Here is a 21,900-nt window from a genome sequence, read left to right on the forward strand (position 1 = left end):
GATCCTTTAAGGAAGCTATTAACTCTCCTGGCATATGGAGAATTTATAATTTCTGCAAGTGTTATATAGGAGAGACCCTCTCATGTGAGCTTATGATGCATTTAACTTGTGTTATGAAATCTGCCTCTATATCTGGCAATAATTTCAAAATTTCCTAAGGTCTCTGTTTAAACTATAAGAGAACTCCCAAGCACAAACTGTTGCTGAAGGGGAGCTAAAGTTATGGTATGTTATGCTTAGGTAAGAGATATTAACTGAATATTTTAATTGTTTAGGCAGACCAGACGTAAAGCAATGATATGTACATTTTCAAAAGTAGTCTCAGCATTTACTTTTGTATTATGTACTGATGCTCTGTCACTCCCTTTCTTCCCTGTCTCCCAAAGACATTGTCTAATGTCTTTCTAAAATGCATTTCATCTCATGCAGATAACTGACGCTGATTCTGCTGGCCAAAATTTGTAACTATTACATTTATTTTTTTACTATTGCCAACTGCATGAGGAACTGTGGCTCTTCTCCCTCCACCACCTCCCTTCCCCCTAAGAAGCTCCCCTTTCTTAAGAAAAAGAATCTATTTCTTATGATGGTTTTCACAAAGGATTGTAATCCTCCCAGTTGACCATCTCACCTCTGACCAACTATCCCACTTGCACCTCTTTGAAAATAGGTGGTTATGAAGCGTTTTGCTCTTTTCCCTTTGGAGTATGAAAAGAATATCCTGTATGTGGGGGTTATGTATGATTCTTATACAAGTAGAAGTGTAACATTGATGGCTGGTGAAAATAAGGAAAGCTTTTTCTAGTGCTAATACACATGTATCTTAATCACAACAACACTACAACAATGTAGTTTCTTTGCAAGATAATATATGTTGTTAGAGTTTGTTTTGCTGGAACTTAACAACTATCAGCTGGAATAAGTTCACATACCTGATGTTACAGGCTTCAACAGGTAGTTTGGTGGTCACTAATCTGACTTACAGAAAGCTTTGGCTGCTCACGCTCTTGTTTCCAGCACTGGTTAACTGTTCTACAGGTCTATAGCAAGTTCTACTAAGACATGAGGATAAATGAGTGTTTTTCCCCTAAAAATCCAATGCATCTCGGATATTAGGGCATTGTTGTTGAAGACTGTTGACTCTGCTGCCCTCTAAAGAAGCTTTGTTTTAATTTGTCTGAATTAATTAAATACTAAAAGAAGTTCAAATAGTGGGTTTTCTGTCAGGAAGCACAGCCACTGATGTAGGCCTGCTACTGCAGCTGGCAGGGGCTTGAACTATTTCTGTAAAAGTTTTTATCTGTTCTATAAGTTTATATAAATTTCCTTTCAAACTTGGAGCTTGTATGCCAAGCTTTAAAATGAGAAAGTGAATTTTTATAGTCCTGTTATAATAGAAACGTTGACCTTAATTATTGTCACATGAATGACTTAAATAATATAGGAAAAATTAAGTAAATAATGAAATTATAAAATTATATTTTATTCTGTTAAGTCCTTAGAAAAACAGCATTATAACTTAAAAAACCGCAGCAAGTAAAAATGTTTACAGTTAGTTATGTTGATTCTTTGCCACCTCCCTTTCTCCTCCTTTAAAAAAACCAACCCACAAAACATTGTTTTAGGCGAAAGCTGTTTCTATCATACTATTTTTTTTTCCAAGACAAACACTCAGTGCCTAGACTTTTAAACAAGTGCTTTATCCTTGAAAATTAAAATAAAATATTCTCATGTAATCAGTAAATTTTGTTATGAAACTTTACAGCAGCTATATTAAATGATAAGAATAACTACTATTTTGAAATTCTGAACATCTTATAATTAGACCAGCCTTTAAGAAATATTCAGAGTTAAGGCACATTAGAATGTATTCCACAACATGGAGACAGCCCTGACAAAGAAACATTATTCTTAGATTTACAATTAATTACCCTTATGTCTATACCTTGCATTCAATTTGCATATCTTAAAAGTGCTGTAAATTTCATAGCACTCCCTTGTTATTTAAGATCATTCCGCTTTAGTAAAAGTTTCTACAGTGATAACTTTCTCTTGATTATGTAGTTGTGAGGTCAATAAATCTGGCTTTACTTTGCTCTACAATGTTATAATTTTTCTTTTTTTGTGTGTTTTTCATTATTTTGCTCCTTGTTCCTCCTGCCCTCTCATTTATAATCCCCCGAAGAACCAGTAGATAGAGAAGTCTGGCTAGAAGACGAAGTGAGTGGTCAGATTCTCAGATGTTATCTTTTTCCCAGAACGCACTGGTACTGGGTGTCTGACATGTTCTATACATCTTTCTAGTGTCAACCTCATTAAACAAATACAACTTGATGTATAGCTCTCAAGAAATGAAATTTCATGCAATGAATTTGTTCTGTTCCAGCTTGTGTTCTTCCTTTTTCTCCCTCTTTCTTTTCTACTTCAGGAGTAATTTTGTACATTCTTGATTTCTAGCATAATTTCACATGGTGACTATTTACAATTTTGTACCCTGAAATTTATCAGTGTTTCTCTGGTATTTAAAGAAATATCCATGTTTTTAGCTCACAACTTGATGTTTCTTACTTTATAAACAAGGAGTCATTACCGCTGGTTAAGATGTGATACACCATTCAGAATGTGGTTCACTATGTTTGCTTTGGTCAGATACCTATGTGGATTTTCTCTCTATATTAGATGTCTCTCTTGCAACATGCTTGTAAATTTCACAGTCTTCTATGGATAATTATATATAAATGCTAGAACTGTGTTTTATGGTCTAATTCAAGGTTAACACAATATCCAGTAAGCCAGAAGGACACTGAACACTTTACCAGAATAGTAAATATTACTCTCATCCTTTTTTTTTCCCCCTGTTTTTTCCCTTCAGCTTAAAAGAATTTTAAAAAGAAATATATTTTCAAACTAAAATAAACCTTCTTTAATGAGACTATACATTATTTACAGAAAAATGCCACTAAACTCAATTAGTACTGGTCTCACCACTGGGTAGTTGTTGAATTTTTTTTTAAATGTAGTTCATTGAAGTAATTTACTGAATCTGGGGCAATATTCTATTTTTAATCAATTTTAAAAGTATAATGTATGAGAAAACAGTAACGCACTGTATAGATTTTTGTAGATGCACTGCTGTAAAAAATACACAGAGAAATGCATGAAGTTTATGCCCGTCTTCTTTCTTTTACTAAGAAAAATTCTTTGAATGTTATTTTAAACAGGTAATTCCTTATTACTGCCCCTCTGCGTTATTAATTGGTAGCTTTTTAGAGCTATTTTAATAGTTGTGATTGCAGTCTTTTTCATTTAATATTTTACTATATAACACTATTATTTAAAACTAGTTTGCTGGATAACAGCAGCCATCCAAAACACTGTCTGTTGCTCAGAAACAGAACTAATACAATAATGGAAAGCACAGCTATTGTATTAAAGTAATGACTAACAATACTTCATATATTAAACAGAAACTCAGATCATGGTACTTTTAAATGCTTTCTTATTGAGCGATCCAGTCATTGTGAACTTTAAAGCTGAATATATATGTTTTTAAAATGAAAGACTATGTTTTTTTCCCTTGGGACATGATGTTGAAGTTATGGGAAAGAACAGGGTGCAAGATTTAACAAATGTATTCATCTCTGCTTCTGAATTTCTCTCAGGCCTTTTAATATATAAGCAGTTTTGAAGATCTAAAGTAACTACATTTACCCTGATTTTTATGGACCTGATACAAGCAAGTGCTGAATATGGCACTATTCTATTTATAATATAACATTTCTATTTAAAATTATTTTTAAAGACCTTCCCAAAATTCCAATAACACTATTTCAAGGAATATAAGACGGTAGTGGAGATTAGCTAGCCCTAGAATACCTTGGCAAAAGTGTTCAAGTAGCAAGAGTTTTTCTAGTCTTATGTCCTATATACATCTGTTAAATTACTCAGAGATCTCATTAAATAAAGCTAATGTACTTGTAAAACAGTAGGGAGAGACAGTATATCATTGTAACTGTTAGAAAGAGCCATTCTGGCAAGGAGGGAGCCAAGAAGGCTAGGTGTATGCTGGTCAGTGTAGATGTTTCTAGGCCATAAATCTTGGCCCTTTCCTGCCTAGTTATTGTGTATTTCTTTAGGTGAGAGATTGATTGTAGCAATGGAAGATGAATTTGCCCATAGACCCTTTCTTTTTTTTTCTTTATACTCCTGATGCCTCGCCAAGGTGATAATGCTTTTTTTCCTGCAATCATTTGTTTCAGATTAAAAGCATGAAACTGCATGGAGAAACACAAGAAAGCTTGTCTCTGCAGTCAGGCAAAGATGAGGGGATGAAGATGTATAACTGTCCCAGGTGGGAGAAGAGTACAGTTTGCCCCCGCAGGATTTGTAACAGGTTTGTCTGAAGGAGAATGAAATAGGGTAAAATTTGAGAAAGAACCCCAGTGTTTCTTTATTGTGCATTTTTTTTAGCATGGTATTTTAATTTTTTAAGTATTGCTGAGTTGTGCAAGAGTGCTGCTAAAATATTCCTTACCTGTCTATTTACTGCTGAGCAAATCGCATAAGTGCACCCCTCTGTGTTTCCTGTCGTCCCCCTCGCCTGCCTACCCTGCCATTTATACTACATACTGAACATGGAGGGGAATACTTTTCATGAATATATATAGATCCTGAATTTATAAGCATCAATATAGTCACGAATGTTGTACAACATGTCAGGATATCATAAAAAGCAGGCAGTTCTATATAAAATACTAGCTTAATCTTGGAGATTTTAAAGCCTCATTAAAATGTGGATAAAGTCCATATATGGAATGGCAGCATTCAAAAGGTTGAAGTTGTATATCTGTGGTGCAGAAATTTTAACCATTACCTTTGAATGTCAGCCGACTCATTTGATCACAGATGATATTAACATGTAACAAGTTAAGACGATGAGATGCATCACATATGTCCTACAACCCAATAGGATTTGTTGTTTAAGATTTGGGGAGTGTGATGAATAACCTTGGCCCTTAATTTGTGCAATCTCAGATTCTAAAGTAGAGATGATGATATGAGCATCTCACAGCAATCAAATTTCACATCACAGGACTTCCAGGCAAACTTCTGCTAAGAAAAGATCTCACTGCTTAATTGGGCAGAAAGATCGGAGGGTGCAGTAGCCTTTCCCCATGCTGAAGGGGGTTACAAGAAAGTGCAGTTGTGGCTGGGAGGGGAACCTGGTTAGAACAGAATAGGCACTTTTTAAAAACAAGAGGATATGTCTGTAGCTGTTAGCAACTTTAACACTGAAAATTGCAAATATTCAGGTTCTTGCATGTTTATGTAATATAGCTGTTCTAGCTTTGCAGGTAGTTTCTTTCTGCTAAAAGGTAGTATTTGATCCTGTTCACATTGCTGTTTGCCAGATTTGCGACAACTTGATAGTGCGATGTACACATTTGCTTGGCAAAGTTATCTGGTAGTAACAAATATGAGGATTATGAGTGTTTTTTCATGGAGAAACTTTGAAAGTCAAGCAAATACTTTTATCTTGACCTTTCTGCAACACTGCCCCATATTCGCTAGTTGTCAGCACATGTTTGTCTGGAGTCATTCGTCACTGCCATCCGTCACTCCTCTGCCATTCCCATCAGTCCCATTATCTGGGATCAGGAGAGAGCTGAGGATGTAGCCTGAAGGATCATTAAACCTCAGCTTCCAGGTACTGCAGGTAGTCCAGGTGGTCTGTTGTTATTTATAATAAAGAAACAACACAGCAGAACTGCCTGGCAGTGGCCCATGAGGCCTAGAGAAAGGACAGGCTGAGGGATGTCATCACTGAAGGACAGCTAAAAGTGGACTTTCTTTCTCCCACACACTGTAAGCAGAGAGGATTTATTGAACATCTGTTCAGTACATGGCTGGGAAGATTGATTAATTTAATTGCTCACACTTCGCTTAAGTAACATTTGAATACTTAATGTCAGGTTTGAAGGATATTACAACATTTACTCGCACACCTTTTTAAAGAGGCAGAGTTTCTCATTGCTTTTTGTGTCTTTCAAGGAATTTGAAATGCATCCTAAAATCTAGTTTCCCCAAAGGTCTTGGAAAATCAGAGCAAGTGGGAAAAGCTCCTTCCTCTCACAAAGGCAACTAGTTATTTTTTGTGTTTTGCTCATTGTGGTAAATTATTAATGTAATGAGGTTGGCTCATCCTCACTGAATGGTGGCAATTTTCCTTCTGGTATCCAGGATAGAGACAGTTCAGCATATTATGTGTTTCTGTACCCTTTAATGTAATATAATGGTCATATTGAAGGAGCAGATGAGTTAAAGCCACAATAATTTATTGCGTGTTCTATTCAGAGAGGGTATTTGGGAAGAAATTCCCGAGATCTTCTTGAAGAACCCCACCCATGTACTAAAGGAGAAACATTAAGCAACAGAACATTTAGTGTTGCTTATTTCTATACATTTTGTATACATCTGATAGTTTCTCAGCTGCATACCTCTCAAAAGTTTATCACTAGTCTGACCAAATATGATGAAATCCCACTGAAAGTATTAATGGGCACTTAGAGTATCTGGCACAAACCCCTAAATCTTTACCAAATATACCACAGTTAACCTTATTTTTAGAACAGCGAATGTTGATATTATTGCCTGTATGTCTGGTAGCAATGTCTGTGACTACTAGCAAATGCTTATTGTTTAAAGATAAAGGTGAAGCTCCTTGTTTTGCTGCAGAGTAGAACTGGCTTTGCATTTGTCACCATCAGACGTTAAACTGAGAAAAAGCAGGCTGATAGATAGTGGTTCATGTGCAAAGACTGATTCTGTATGATTTTTTTTCCATCCTAAAAGTGATTTTTTTTTTCCCATCCTCTATGCTCTAGTAAAGATGTTCTTTGATCTCTCTGTACAGCAGTTCATTTTAAGTCTGATATACAGTCAGATATTCTATTAGATACAAGATCTTTAAATATTTGTCTTACTTTGTGTGTAATTTGCTTTGGAACTGTTAGTCCAATAAATAGTAAATGATACTGACTTACACAGCCATGTATTTTTATTGTCAAAGATACCATATATAATGTTCTCACAACAATGCTTAACTCTGAGAGGGCAGGGATTTAACACTGCTACATGACTAATTTACTACCTTCAAACATAAAAAGGAAAGCTTGGAGAGAAAGGCCTCATATGAAGCTGCATAAAACAGAGCAATAGTATCATGTAGTGGTACTTAATAATGGCACTGGCATTTTGTTAGCATTTGTACAAGAAAAGAATTGTTCTTAGAGAAGGATAATCTACAGTCAAATCTGATTGAAGTCAAAAGAAACATTGGCTGATTTCTTTGAAAGATGCCCGTCTGTCCCTGAATTTGACTGTACAAAATACATCCTGCAACAACGAGTCAGATTGTCAAGGCCAGAACCAGGTGCCTATGTTACTTGTATCCTTCTACATCAGTCATACTGTAGGGAGCAGACAATTAATTCTGGAGCAAAATTGAAAGTCAGAGGCAGAGTGTGAAAGAACAGAATGACAATAATAAAGTGCCCCTGCCTCACATTAATCTCCCTCACTTCAGGGCTGTCAGAGGCGGCCTGGCGGTGACTAATGCCAAGCTTTGCATACAGTGGTCACAGACATGAGCAGCATGCTCCCTTTACAGCATCCGCGATTCGCTTTGTTGAGTTTTTGACTCCTGTGGAATCATTGAAAAAACATAGCCGCTGGTCATAGGTAGCAGGACGAAGTTCCTTCATCATACACCTATTGATCGATGGGCAGTATTCCCGGGCTTGGCTTTAAAAAAGAAAAAAAAAAAAAAAAGAAAGAGAGAGAGAGAAAAAAAGGATTCTTGACAAATGCAGGGAGATTAAACTAACTTTTTGAACAGATGAGCTCAGCAAATAAGGGTTAATAAGTTTCGCTTTGAGGAAGTGCATATCATGTGCAAGTCCAAGCATCAAGACAAAATGATCTTGCACCTCTATAGACACACTAATCCATTAACATTGCAAAAGACTTTGATGCACATTTGGGAATTGTATTCCATTGATTTTATTGTCATCTTTTTGCACAAATAGTAAATAGGCTAACATTTAAGGAACAGTGTAATTATTCCCGAAAAGCAAGACATCAATGTAAAGTTTATTGTTGTAGACCAGACATTTTGACAGGAATACTGTAATATCCCAGAGGTGTCACTGGGTTACTGAAAAGGTTAAAAATTGGTGCATTGTGTCGGAGAAGAAAGGCAGTAACAACAAACAGCATTCAAAAAATCACAGGCACTTCTGTAGGAAAGTGGAAATGTGTCATGTAACAACATACAGCTTCTGTAAGTGGATTGCTGCACTGAGGAAGAAAGTGAAACATACCTAATGAAAATGCTTCCTCCACTGTCAGTGTTTCAAGGTGCTCTCTCATTATTTAGATTGCAAAAATAACTTTCCTCTCAGGTTCCTCCTTTTACTGAATGTGAGCCCCACACATGCTGATGCGTTGTGGAGTTTGATAGGGCTGTGCCTGAAAATTTCATTTATCTTTTCTAATAATTGTGAAAGAAAATTCCCCCACGAGACTTTACTTGCTAGACTATGCTGGTTTTTTTCCTTACCAGCCATGTGTATATGTACTAAATCAGGAGGACAATAGTATTTTTTTATAGAGTGTTATTTGACAAGGAGAAAAGTACTTGCAGTCTTGTGTTATAGTTGACCAGCAGAGAAGAATTCATTAGAATCTGAATGAGAAAAGGGAAGGCATATACGGCGATTTATTGTATGTAACCAAGAACAACATGTTTTATATTTAAGAATATTGTCATTTAGCATTCTAGAGGACTAGGAAGGAAGCACATAGGTCCTCTTGTATACTGAATATAGTATGTTATTCGATCAGGAATTGAAACATATTACAGTGACGTTTTGAGCCGTGTACACTGTCAAGAACTGTAGGGTTTTTTCTAAGCAAATTTATTTCCATTAACAACTCCCAAATCCCAGTTTTGACTTAAAACATTTCACAGCATTTCTGATAGTTTTTTCAAGCTACTCAATTGGATATGTAATTGTCTTTTCTTCAAGAAACTAATAGGAAGTATAAAAAATCTCCATCGTGAGCCATCAGTATCGTTTGAATCTGGCAACCTAAGCACGTATCTTTGGTGCTTGTTTGAGTTAAAGGAGGAAGCGTGCTATCTGGCAGCAGTGACTTTTATCCTTCACTTGGATTAGCCATTTCATGTGTTGCAAAACATATTTTACAAGCATTGTACAAAAGCATAAGATGAAATATGCATATGGTGTGTGCCAGACATTTCCAAGGATATTGATATGAATACATTTAACAATATGTCAGTCACTCACCTTGGGGCTCCATTTTAAATGTCATTCTAAATTCTAGGTTATTTAAACTGAAAACAGTGTATGGTAGTGGTGGCGTTTTGGAAGGCTGGTGAAAGGACATAGAAAGAAGCCACCTTGATTTGTGCATTATCTGCGAAGTCACTCTCTAGAGGTGGTTATTCAAGTTCCTACTGGCAGAAAGAAGGAAAGCTTCAGTTTTACACACATAATGCCACTACTTTCTCACCTAGCAAGTTTAGACCTAACTTTTTCAATCAGTTCGTGGGTATCCTGTAATCTGGTTCCATAACCATCAATGAGAACAAGCAATGAAATCCCAAGACTGATGTCAACTGCAGACCCAGCAGAGCTGCCACTAAAAAGTGGTGAATATGGCATTCCCTACATTATATCCAATGTCTTCGGAGTTTTTCAAATGAGGTGGAGATCTGTTTTTCAGATCTATGTAAAGTGTGTATGTAGTATGGTAGTTCTACTAGTTCTGGGAATAGCCACAGTTAGGGAGCTGTCAACAGAAACAACATTGTTCAAAAGTTTTGAATAATAATTGGTGTGTGAATCCTGCATCCTCAGCTGACCTAGATGTGGTGGATCTAATTATGTCAATGCTGCATACTTTTAAATGCTTCTTTTTCTTTGTTGCCAATACATTTATTCTATTTCTTTTTAATTGACTGAAAAAAATACAAGTTCCCTATCTTTTTCTTCTTTATGTTTCATAGGGATGTAAGATATCTGGCTTTCTTGCTCTTCTAACATAAGAAAAAGCTGCACCTAGAAATTCTGGGTTTTGTTTTACAGAAACCATGAACAACTTATGTATAAATGAAAAAAACAGCACTTCAGTTATTCAAGAAAACCAGCTTTGCTATACAGAAGAAAACAAATGAATCTTGCTTTTTGCATGCTTATAGAATAGATGAGTTCTGCTGACCTCAAATCACTCTCAGTTTAGGAGGCTATGAGGGCAGAAAACTCTTCCCAAACTTCCCACTGAAGGTGTATCATCTTGCAGCATACGTAGCTATTTTGGCTACTGATGGGGACATACTGCTGATTCCTTATCCATAAAATCTGGAGAGAATTCAGGGCACACAGACTGGTTTCCCTTCAGCCAAGATGAAAAAGCCTGAATTCCATCCTCCAGATTGGAAGATTAAGAGGTGCTTAGCTGTCCAGATTGCATTCCCACTTCTATGCACAAAATTGGGCCTTACTATATTTATGTATCATTCTGAAACAGGGAGAAATTAATGCGATTTCTAAAATATTGTCCATTTAGGATACATATAAACAGAAGTTCTATAAAATTTTGGAAAGTAAATTTGCAAATAAGTATGGTTTTGCAGTAGAACATGTTAAAGTTCATAAAAGAAATTCAGGAAAAGTTGTATTCCTTCAGTAAGTATTCTTACTTTACCATATATTACCATGCTATGTCCAACTCATAAGGGCACTGTTCTGGTATGACCCGTAAAAAGGCAGGAGCCCTTTTCCATGATGGGGATTGTTCCCTGTATTTGTGACATGGGCAATGCCAGTTGCGTAAAGTGGTATCTTCTCACAGTGTCCTGTTCACTGTTAAATTATGTTTCTGTATTTTTTTTTCTTGGTAAATGTAGTAAGCCCCTAAACATGTAGCCAGCTTTTGAAGGAAAGGCAAAGCTTCCCCTTAGATGTGATTAATATGTTATTATTGCTTATGGTACAAATAAGGGGGATGCCACATGTTCTTATTAGAAACAAGTAGTCTTTCTCTTAAGTCTGTTTCAACGACTTGTTAGCAGTGTTCTCCTTAAGCCCTTCAGTGTGGTTTATAGGCAGCAATGACCACCAATATACATTTGTATTGGACTTTTCTCTGATAAGAAAGTAATGAAGAATACAGGAAAAAAAAAATCTAAATTACTAAATATTTATTAAATAGGATGTCAGATCTTAGGATAATTCAGGTGGGAAGGGACCTCAGGAGGTCATCTAGGCCAATCTCCAGCTCAAGCTGTTACTTCAGTATTTATGACTGGCCTTATTTAAGCACTCCTGGGACTCATCTAAAATTCTGAATCTGGTTCTAACTCTACATTCATTGAAGCTATGGAGGTTTACCACTGAGAGCAGGATTCAGTTTAGTGGTAAGCACTTCTTAAATGTTTGTCTTCAATCTGCCTTTGAAGGTTGCATTCAATATATTCTCCCTGTAACATTAGGAGACTTTTTCTTGGGTATGGATACAGCAAAGACAGACTTGTCTTTTCACTCAGCTTTAGAAGCTTTAGTTATATTTGACAACATTTTATACTGAGCTTGGCTCATTCTCTCACAAGGAGAAAGTATGCAAACTGTACATAGAAGTGGGCAGAAAATTCTGGCTACATTTGTTTGCTATAGCAAAAGCCACTTCACTGAAAGGCAAGACATATACTTGTTTTGTTGAAACTTGAACAGGAAAATATGTCTAGCACCCAGTATGGAATTTGGGATCAAAATGAAAAGGAAAATGAACAACTAACTGCAGTTTGAGGCCCAGAGCATTGGTATGGATATTGCCTATTTGGATTTATCATCTTGTTTTGTTGTTCACTCCCACAATGTCTTCCTCAGCCCCACAAATTCAGCTTTCTCCAGGTGAAGTATTTTTGAAATTTCAAATGTTTTGTGGCATGGAAAGAAAAAAAATTCATATCCACCTCTACCACGTCTAGTTAGGAAACGTCATCCTATGTGGGGTGAAATCATGCTTCCAGTGAAGCAGAATGTAGCCATGCTTATTTGATGACCCCATATCATCCCTGGAATATAGCAGAGGAGACTACTTAGAACATCATGTGATACTATTGGGTGAATTTCATAGTCCAGGCCCTGCACTGACACATTTCCATCCATCCCCTGCAATGCATACAGCAGGAGTATTCCATCTGCTTCTAATGAGGCATAGCGGGGGAGGAAATCTTATATATAAACAGCTCCCACATCACTTATAGTTTTATTGAAGAACATCTTTGCAATGGTATTTGTTTGTGACAAAGATTTTTAGCTATTTGTTTATTATAATATCCACGGATGTTGAACAGAACAGATTAGCCAGTTCCTAAACCTGGCAAGCTCCTTGGCTGAAATTTTCCTGTACTTTGAGAGCCAGTTCCAGACACAAATTCTTGTTGCAAGGGTCTTGCCTATATTCTCCAAAGTATAGGTGATAATTTTGTATGTACCTATTCTATTATAGGGGTGATTCAATTTTAGCTAGATTTAACTCTAAACGAAGAGCAAACTGTTTTTTGTTTAATTCCAGTTGTAAACAAGTTAGAGCAAAATATAAATGGAGGGTGAAACAAAGAAACAAAAAATATCACTTTGTATAGGCTTTCTCTTTAAATGCAGTCTTCTTTGTACAATAGAACACTGCAATGTTTTTTAGAGGGAAATAATTTACTGTGATGTGTATGAAATGGAATTTTGATAGACAGAATAAGCTGCAATCCAGTCCTAAACTATAGATTTTCAAGCAGATTGATGCAACAAATTGTTAGCAAATAGCAGTTTGCAATTTGATGCTAATTAGACATAAGGCAAATATGTGCCATGACAAATTAGCAGCAAACCATACTGAAAAGGATTAGCAAGAGCTGGCACAGAGACTGCTCGATTTTGCATACTTCCTTGTCTTAGTCTAGGAGGTCTGAGCCAGTTTTCCTTCTCTGTAAATAGGAAACCAGAGCAGAGATCACAGGCATGCTAGAACGCCTTTAATTGCATATTTGAAATGTTTTAACTCTCTCTTAATCCCATGGAGGCTTTTCTCCATACCACCAGCTTTATTATCCTGGGAGATGATCAAGTACTTTATCCATTTAATATTATAACTAAATACATTATGAGGTAAGTAACTCACAGGGTTATTTACTTTAGCAAGTCTATTGTACTTATAGATATAAGAAAAAGCCCCATTCTTATTCAAAACACCTTTGCTTAACTTCCTGCAAATGTGTTTTTCAGCAGATTTAATTATTCATTTCATTAATAAATTAATTTTTGCTAGAGGATTATCACATTTCTTTATTGATGTGCACAATGCCCTTGTAATAGTTAGTCTAGATCAAACTCATCATATCGAGAAGTGATAATGCAGTTGTGTTTTCAAACCAGAGTGAAGCAGGCAGGTAATTTTTAACCCAGTTCTTCAGGCATATGCCTGAATACAAACCTAGCTGTGAGTCTGACTTCAGATCTAAAGCAAACTGGTCCTGCATCTTTAAAGGGTGAGATAATTTTGTTATGATCAAGAATGTTAAACAAAAGCCACAGTAAAAATGCCTCATTATTAAATTTAAGCAGCTGAGTCTTTCTTTATGCAGTTGGTTGTTTGCTTATTTTTAAATTAAGAGTTTCCGAGGTAAGGCACCACTTTCTTCAAGTTTTCAGTTCTGATTTGCTGATGTGTATGTTGTCAGCTTGGATATGTAAAATGACATGTTTATACTTCAAGGAATCATTGGGTAGATCAGAAGTTCTTAAATACTCTTTCTCTTTCCAAACCTGAGTTTCTAGGGCATGCAAAATATTTAACTTATTAGCTGATGTAAGATAGTTGGTTGTCTAAAAATATATATATATTTTACATTCCCGACATTCCTATGTCCATATATGAATTAAAAAAAAAATGTTAGAAATAGTTCAAAGGCGCTAAAACATTATGTGGTTAGATGTGTATACGCATTTCAGTTAGCAAAATAAAGTGGGAAAATAAAAGGATATTATGCACAAAAGATACTTAACTTCTTTCATAAGTCTTAGAGAGAATTCTTCAGACAATTTAAACCATGATCAATAACAAGTTTTGCCACTGTGCTGTCTTCACATATAAACAGTATGATAACACACTGTTAAGGATTTACAAAAAGGAGATGAAAGAAGTTGTGCTGTTTTAAAAGAAAAAAAGGGGGTGGGGTGGGCCCCAAGATTTTCTTGCAATTTCTGAAGGCATTTATATATTATTCACATGACGGGCACTGCCCTGTAAAAGCTTCTGTGTGCACTGAGGCCTAGAGAAGGTCTTACTAGTATTGCCGTGCTGTCTCTCAGTATGAATGTTTGCCTGCTCCCTTTTGCCAATATTTTTGCCCACTTGCCACATCACATTTGAAATCCAGGCAATGATCTATATGCCAGTGCAAAATCTGAGAAAAGTTAATTGATTGCCCTCCTTGCACAAAGATATATTTCCTTTTTATTATCGATGAAATATACTGGTGTTGTGTTCTAGGTAGGCAGTTATTTGCATATATCGAAAGAGTGTAGCAACCCATCAATTGGCAAATTTAGACTAAAAATAGAACTACTTGAAAGGGATATTGTTAAGAATTTTAGGATTAAATGCTGTGTATAAGTGGTTGTAGTTTCCTAAGGGAAATTCAATTTTAGTCAAATCTGCATATGGTATCTTCCTTCACAAAAGCATCAGAAATTTTCTGCCCATAATGTAGCTCCAAAACACACTCTCTGTTCAGTTCTATGACAGCTTTTCTGACAGTGCCTAAGCAGATTTTACATATTCATGTAGATATACTGTCAACCCAGATATTGCCTCTGTGAGCTTTGCTTATCCTTGCCACAGTGGTGGTGCTGGCAAATCTTTACGTTAGAGCACAGATGTTTAAACGCACCCCTTCTGTTTTGATAGAATTGCTAGGCATAGACACTCTTGCTCTTCCGAAGAGCTTCGTTATGGCCATTAGGGTGACTCCGGTGTATCTGGGTCATTCATTACCTACTGACTGGAAAACTGATTTGGAACACCTTGAGAATCTCCTCTGAGCCAGTGACCACTTCATAGCCACGTTCCAGTTTTAAGCCTTCTTCACCCTCTGTAGCTAGGGGGATGCCTTTTTGGGGAATGGGTTTGAATTTTTGTTCTCCTAATTTCTCCCAAGTGGCTTTGCGAATACAAAGTGGTTGTGAATTTTTTAAATGTAAATTTGTTTCTAAATAAGAAATAAATTTTCAGGGGGAGGGAAATAAATACTTCATGAAAATGAAACGTACATAAATTTCTTAAACCGATGGAAAAACACAAAAAGACCTAAAATGGAAAACACTTCTTTTGTGGTTTTGTGCAGCTTATTTCATCCATCTTGGGAAAAGATAGTAGGTGTTAGAGCAAATTCATCCTGATATAGCATACATATTTTTTGACAAATGTATTATCTCTATTTAGATCATGGGATTAATACAATACATTGTCCACAGGAAAATGTGCGCGCTCACGGAGGAACTCATCGACATCAGTGCAAAAAGGTAATTTCAAAAGGCCAGATTTTCAAAACTGTTTTCTGAGATTGTGCAGGCTAATTTTGTATATTTGAAACCACGCAAGTTGGCATTTGCATGACACATTGTGGCTGACTGTACGCTTACCTCAGCACACCTAGTGTTAGATGTGAAAGACAAATGCAGATGTGCTACAAATTTGACTTCCAAAGTCCCGTTTGTTTCTGTTGCATCACTGCATGTGGGGATGAGAATGCTGATGTGTTCCCTACTGTGTGCCCTTGTTAAGAATAACTTTGACAGTTTTATTTTCAAATCGTTCAAGTTATTCTTATCAATATTATTGGTGTTTACAATACAGACACTATGATATGGTCTGACACTTTTCCCAGTCTGGAGACTCTGGAATGCCCATATAATCATGAAACATTTATTGTCTTTATCTGCATATCTAAAATTCATCAATGAATAAAAACAGAGAGGGGAATCTTTAAAAAAATAAAGTATTATCTTGCAGTAATTTATGGTTACTTTCTTTTATCTATTTAAGAAGCTTGAATTCACTTTGTTAGCAAATTTCTCTTGACAAGTACACCTATTTATTATTACTAAGCATCCTTTTTAGGAATGTCTGAAATGACACATGTATTGTTTTAAATAAGATCATAGAGTTAATTTTTAACCACACAAGCAATACACTAACAATAGAGTGAACAAAACATAATTAATAGTTCTATGCCATTCGTCAGGATCGCTTTATTTGCTGCCAGCATATGCCAAATGCAAAAATGTTTTGACTTCAATTAAAAATTTTAAACAAAATTAAACCTGTTTTCATTGAAAGCATAGCACATATATACTACTAGGTATTGCGTGCATTCCTGAATATTTGCATGGATGTACCAATGGGAGAGAAGGGGTATATGACAACTTCACCACTTTGTTAGCAAAGGATAATGTAACAGCTGTTCCTGCATCCACCCATTTATAGTGAGGCAGCATCCCTCTGTCCCCGGATACATATTTCATTCTCCCCTGGAAGAGGGATTTAAGGAAATAGCATTACACATGTATTTTGCATGTTATAGATAAATGATGATGCCACAGCCATTGATAGCCCAGTATATTACTTTCATGAAGAAACAATTTTTTTTTATTCTTTGTGGTTTTTTCATTACTTAGTTTTGGGGATTTATTTTTTTAATTGGTTTTGATTTTTTAGAAAATAATTGCATCGTGTTTCATGATGTCTATATAATTCCTGTCTCATGGACAAGACCTTATCATTAGCAGAGACCATGCTTTCTTACTGTCACAGCAAAGGATATTTTAAACACCAGAGGCATGTTCTTTCCTGTATTTGTGATTGATCAGAGTTTGAGTTTGGCTACCAGTGCTACCTCAACAATTTGAAACTAAAAACGTAACCTAGAGGAAAAAAGTAGTATGTGTTGTCTTAAGGTCTTATTTAGCAAAACACTAAAGTGCTTATTTAACTTTAAACATGCCTGAACCATATTACTTCCTTATTAATTGCTGATTTGTTAATTTTAGTGGATTTATTAAATTGAAGACTTAAGAAATGGAGAGCCCCCACAGGATGATAGGACTAAGTAAGATCCATACTGAATAACTCAACTAGTTCACCTAAGGGCTCACAGTTCCCTGTTTTCTTAGGCAGGCACTAACGTGCATATTTCCTATGTAGTGTACTGCAGTATACGTTAAAAATCTCAGATTATTTGCAAGCAAGCTGGTACCTTTGATGTGATACAGTGCAGATCCATGCAAAAACTCTTAATGTCCTGAAAATTGCATGCTGTGCATAAGGTACACACTGATGGGGCTACGTCAGTGTAGTCCTCCACCACGCTCCAAGAAACGCTACGGATAATATTACCAAGCTTTGTAATATTAGTAAGACTTTGAAATAGAAATTATGTTCAGCTCCTTTGCCTACATTACTTAATTCTGAAATTGATGGTTAGATAAGCAGCAGATGGTAGAGACTTTTGCAAATGCATAGTATTTTCAAATTAACTTAAATACATTGTATGTGACTGTGCCATAAAACAGAATTGTAAATTCTAGATATGCACTTCTCGATATGCAATGAGGACTGTAACCTTTAGTTTTCTAGCTGTCAATTTTGCTTTTGTTCTCTTTTCCACTTCTGGAACAGAAACTCTTCATCAGTTTGTGAATTTAGGTTCAGCAGAAACAAGGGAAAAGAGAAAATCTGGATTTAAAACACTAGCAACAATAAAAGTGATTTAAGAAGAGTTATAAGAGGGCATATATAGTAGGAATAGGGAAATCGTCATAAATGATACCTCTCAGGCTGCTAGAAATATTTACATTTATGAAGGAATGGGCAGCTACAGAAAAAAACAGCTTAATGAAATGCATTTGGACCCTTGGAAAAATAACAGAGAATGGAGAACTGGTCAGTATTGAGCTAATGTAAAAGTTAACAGGGGCTCCCAGAGACTCAGGATTAATGATGACTATTCGGTATATTTATTAGATTCATTTTCAGTGTAAAGTGTAAAGGTGTGTAAGGGACACAAAGTAAAAGGAACAAAAATATAGATTACAACATTTTTTGCTTAGTCAAGTCCATGGAAGCCTCTGAGGAATTCTGGAGATTTAACAGATTTAGGCAATTAGAGAGCAGAAATTCAAATATACTCAGTTTTGACAAATTTCCTGCAATGTAAATTGTATAGAATTATTTGCAGTATTCATAACCATTGATTGAATTGTAAATTAGCTATAACTACTTGATAGAAAGAACTTCAGTGAAATTCAGATCCTACTGAAGTCTCTGGGAGTTTTGCCATTTCTTTCATTGGGGATAGAGTTTCCCCATGATCATCATTACTGTAGACAGCTCAATAGAAAAGGCTGCTCAGTTCACAGCGGTGGTCTTAGAAGCAAACAAAATGGTTGGATGAATAAAGAATGGGTTGGAAAATAATACTGCAAATATTATGATACCTATCAGTGATATTCTCTTTCCTTGAATACACTGTTGAATTCATACCTTTCTGCTTGAAAATATATACGTTATAAACAGAAAGGATACAGGGATAGTCATAAAAAGTATCCAGAAGGATAGAGAAATTTACATACAAAGAAAGAATGACAATAGGAGAGCTTAGTTTAAGTGAATGAGAAGATGAGTCAGGTTTTATAGTCAATGAGTGATTTACACAAGGTAAATCTGATTTCTTTCTTGGCTTTGTCCCATAGTGCAAACAAAGAGGTGTGCCAACAAATTGCAAATTGATAAAGAGGAGGTTTTGATGTTTTGCAGAATGAGACTTACAGATGAAGAAAGTCTTTGGAGTGAAAAGGTGTGGCAGGATTAGAAAAAAAAATCCAAAACTAGTGTCCTGGTTTCAGCTGGGATAGAGTTAACTGTCTTCCTAGTAGCTGGTACAGTGCTATGTTTTGAGTTCAGTATGCGAAGAATGTTGATAACACACTGATGTTTTCAGTTGTTGCTCAGTAGTGTTTAGACTAGAGTCAAGGATTTTTCAGCTTCTCATGCCCAGCCAGTGCTGGAGGGGCACAAGAAGTTGGCACAGGACAGAGCCAGGGCACCTGACCCAAACTGGCCAACGGGGTATTCCATACCATGTGACGTCACATCTAGTATAGGAACTGGGAAGTGGGGGCGGGGAATTCCCGCTCAGGGACTAGCTGGGTGTCGGTTGGCGGGTGGTGAGCAATTGCCCTGCGCATCATTTGTACATTCCAATCCTTTTATTACTACTGTTGTCATTTTGTTAGTGTTATCATTATCATTATTAGTTCCTTCTTTTCTGTTCTATTAAACCGTTCTTATCTCAACCCACGAGTTTTACTTCTTTTCCCGATTTTCTCCCCCACCCCACTGGATGGGGGGGAGTGAGTGAGCAGCTGCGTGGTGCTTAGTTGCTGGCTGGGGTTAAATAACAACAACTAGACATCCATGTTTGTAAGGCAATTCTCACAGATGCAATGAAATAAAGCAGGAAAACATAAGCTTACAGTTATCCTGTGACAAATTTTTCAGGGAGTCTGCCTTTGGGATATTGGTGATTTTGGTTTTCTTTTCAACAAAGCCTGGAACCTGTTCATTAGGGGTGACAAGGATGCTGAACTAGATCACATACTGCTGTGACTTGTGTGACTTCTCCTTCCTACCTTCGAGGTCTCGTTCCGTCAGCATGGGGTTGTAATTTAATACAGTTTAGGAAAGAGAGAGAGAGGCTGTGCACAGCCTCGCGGAGCTGGGTCAGGTGGCTGGGTCATACAATTGCTCGGCAGAAGAAAGCCTCTGCTCTGTAAGAGGGAGGCCCTCCTGAGATAAGGAGCTCTGTGGAAGTCTCTGGGCTGAATGAGGAGGATTCTTGTTCCCCCATCAGAGGTCAGGGAATCTTCAACCTATGACGGAAAGCAGGATTTATGCTTTTATGTTCATCTTTTGTGTTTGGATAATAAATAAAGTCCTGAAGCAAAGACTACAGACTTTCCTAGACATTGATAATTCCCCAGGCTGGTAAATAACTTCAGTCTTTCAATGTTCTATTTTAGCTTTTCAAGTAAAACACATTCTGATTTGGTATTTCAAGCAATGAATTGACTAATGCTTCTGCCACACAAAGTAGCAAGAATTGGTTCATAATACCCAGATGCTGTCAATGAGCATTTTTTTTTTTTTTTTTAACAAGAGTTTCTTTCAGGCATTATTTTTTATGATACAGTACAGTTTCTTATACAGAACAGTAGAAACAGCTTAGAATAGCTAGAAATGCTTAATGATTAGGGTGGTACACAGCTGAAGCATTACCAGTGAAATAGCTAGCTTACTGATTTGTTGCCAGGTAGCGAGCCAATTAGCAGTGCTGGTTATTATTTACATTTCATGCTATATATCACTAAAATTGTGTTGTTGATTTATCACTTATATTGTTGTATTGTCAGCATAATTTATTCAGATCATGCTGAGATACCTGGGAAATTAAGTAATAAAGAGAATGGCATGGAATGTGTCTGTATTCAGAGATATTTACTTTGCTTTTAATGAGAATACGTGTTCAGGTAAACATAGATCACTTAGCTACTAAATTGTTTTTTAAGCAAACCTGTTAAAAGTTTATACCTTGTATTTTCTATAAGTAACATGGCTTAGGTTTGATTCTAATCTGATTTTTTTACTGTTAAGTCAGTCACTTTTTACAGATTAGCTTATATAGCATACCAACTACTTATGCTAACTTAGTTGATTAGTGAGTTTCAGAAAGCCATGCTAGTTGATATATTATTGAGGTATTCAGTGTTCTTTATATATTTGATGCTACTTTAATATTTTGGGAAGTATTAACGTATCTTTTTATTGTAAATGCTTCCTAATTGCTGGTATTCTTACAAAAAAAATTGAAAAATTGAAAGCAAGTCTATATTTTGCAAGATGTAAATATTTTTGATATATTCAGCTCACCAGCAAAGGTGCCGTGTTGGCTTTTGAATGCTTTTTGTACTTTTTTTTCCTTAGAAGGGAATAGAACTTTTCCGAGGTCATTGTATAGCTTCATTTTATAATCTCTTCCTTTAATCATCCCATCTAGTCCTTTTAAAATCTTTTGATTGTCTAATAAGTTTATGTTTGTTCAGTAGGTTGGCTCTAGTCAAGAATGGTTCTCTTGAAAATGTTCTATACAGAAAAAATGGCCTGGTAGTTGCAACGAATGTGCTTTTCCATTATGACAATGTTGTTTCTTCATAAATTTGTGAAAGTTAACTTTCACATTAGGCAATAATTCAAAGCAAAGTGGAAGAGGATGTAATTTTCCTTAAGCTATTAAAAACCCCTTACTATTTTCAGTTACCTTTGACCTTAGTTTCAGTTTATTTTTGTTTTTAAGGATAGCTCTAACACACATGTAGAACCACATAAAACACACTTTCTTCTAGTCTATCTTGATACAGGAATCTTCTTCAAGTGACCTTTGTTTAAACAGCTCTATTGACTCCAGCACTTGAATTTTCTGCCAGTCCTGTGGTGTGCTTCTCAGTTTTCATAAGGCTGCTTCTTCACGATGACCCTCCTGGGTATGTTGAGACTTGAGAAACAAATAAACCCAAGGAGAAAACACCAGTAATCTTTGAGCAACCACCTTATTTTCTGTTTATTAGTTTTTAGTTAATCATTTTTGCATATATTTGGTATGCTGAAATTTTTATATGCCTTCAGAAATCAAAGGGGAAAAAA

Source organism: Haliaeetus albicilla, chromosome 10 (assembly GCF_947461875.1).
Source record: "Haliaeetus albicilla chromosome 10, bHalAlb1.1, whole genome shotgun sequence".
In the NCBI taxonomy this organism is placed as follows: domain Eukaryota; kingdom Metazoa; phylum Chordata; class Aves; order Accipitriformes; family Accipitridae; genus Haliaeetus; species Haliaeetus albicilla.